Raw genomic sequence first — 2,146 nt, 5'->3', positions numbered from 1 at the left:
ATGAGTTTTTGTGGGGATCGATGTTCAGACCAAGGGATGTTCTCACCAGAGGCCTCCATTAACAGACACAAGTCGATAATCACCATTTGGAGCTCTAAGCCACTGCCATAAAACAGGGAAAATTCCAGAAGTATTTCCAGGAGAGGGCCATTATAAGGATATTTATCTGCTCTTTCACTCGGCGGACACGGAAAAAGTGCAACGGGGATGTTATTAGATTTGAATTTTATTGAACGTGGAGAAAGAGAGAAGAGGAGAGACAGAAATCTCTGAGTTGGTGACCTTGGTGTACGGCAACATGTAAGGTCTCCCATGAATCCCCTCCTCCTCTTCAAAGCACATACAGCAACTAAATCCAGCCATAATGTCAAAGAGCATGATATAATCTCCCTATCTGTTCCAATCCTGCTTTCAACCTGTTCTTAAGCTGCTGTCATTGGTGTCTGACAGGCAGAACATGGTGGATGTACTCCCCTCGGAGACCATCAGTGAGACACACTTTTACATTATTGATTTACTCAGCAGAACCTCCCTCCCAGCGGCACTCACTAATGTACATCTGCTATCTGACGCTGTGCTAACATTACAGTCTATAGACTGTACCCACGGGAGGGCTGGGGCGTTTCATTCCCCTCACACATATGAAAATATCTCCTTGCCATTCAGCCATAGGAACGGCATTTTGGGGCGTTATTTAGCAACAGGGGATGCCTAAATTGAGTGATTTATCGAACCCACACCTGGTTCAGGACCAACAGGTGTGTTCCCTTTTCTGAGTCTTCAATGGGGACAAAAATGGAGGGGCACATGAACAGGAATCGATAGCAATCCTAAACGCTGGCAGTGGAAATGCACTGAAGGACGTTCTTTCATTTTCACTTCCAACCTCCGCAACCTCCGACCCACGCACACGCTGTCCATCATTTTCTCTTTCTTCTTCACCCTCCAGGTTTGATCATATCCTGCCGTGGTTCTGTGGAGTTCCCCCCCGATGGGGTGGAGTGGTGAGGCCCCATGCTTTGCGCAGGCCTGAGCACATCTGCCAGCCTGGATAGATGGATGGTTGGCTCTGGCTTAGGAGCAATCGACTGATACCGGGCCAGTCTGATCCATTGTGGGACACCGTCCTCGCTCAAGCCCTCAGAGAGCTGCTTACCAAATGGCACCTTAACCTTATAAGCTGCTTGGCAGCTTTGCCTGTGCAGCATTTTCACACAGGGCAAAAACAAAGAGCGCTAGCTCCGGGTAAAAGATGGAGGACGAGACAAGATTCGAAAAGGATACAACAACTTAAACATTTTTTACTCCAAATGGTAAAGATCCACTCGCAACTTCACTCTCCTTGGAGTCGGCTCCGCCAGGTCAGGTACAAGTGAAGCAAAGCCTGCTGCCCGCTGGCGTTGACCCAACAGAACCTCAGCTTTAATGTCCGTTGGCTCAGATTGGACTAAACCTTCGCTTTAGGCCCGCTGGCTGAGGTACAACAGCCAAGCAACCTCTAAAGAATGTGCTGCTCCTAGGTAGAAGTCTCAGGTAAGGCTTGCTGGGCACGTAGCTGAAGTACAAGCCTCTGAATCGACATTACAAGGTTTCATACTGCTCTGAGCAGCCCAGGGAATTCCAGTTGGATAATGGGAAAGTGGAGAATAAGCAGTGAATGTTAAGTAGTTTTGACTAACGCTGAAGTCCAGAGGATCTATCAAGTTGGAAAGCAGTTCAAGGTGAGTTGCACGGGCAGGAGAGAAGTTTGTCAGCTTCTAAGAAGGCTATATACCATCTGCGTATACCCTGAATGCGTTCTTAAGACATTAACTATACTGACAAAGCTGTTGTAATGAAGTAAGTCATGTGTAATAGGGTTTGACATTTATGTGGCCCACGGCACACAATGAACATGGTTCGTCTGTCTGGAGGTCAGCTGAATGTAAATGTGGTCAGTTGTGATCTTTGCCCTAGGCTTGATCACAAACCCTGGGTGAACCCTAGATGTTTCCAGAAGCCCTTGGCTTTGTGACTCCTGATTATAGGGCTTAGATTAATGAGAGGGAACTTAAAGAACTATACCTAGAATACAAATTGTGCATCTCTGGGCCCACTGTGCTTTTCTGCATGACGGCATCATTGGATCATTGTCTAACTGACATAA

This window comes from Hypomesus transpacificus, chromosome 7, assembly GCF_021917145.1.
Source record: "Hypomesus transpacificus isolate Combined female chromosome 7, fHypTra1, whole genome shotgun sequence".
NCBI classification, from domain to species: domain Eukaryota; kingdom Metazoa; phylum Chordata; class Actinopteri; order Osmeriformes; family Osmeridae; genus Hypomesus; species Hypomesus transpacificus.
The sequence above is the reverse complement of the archived record's forward strand: the minus strand, read 5'-3'. Positions refer to the sequence as shown.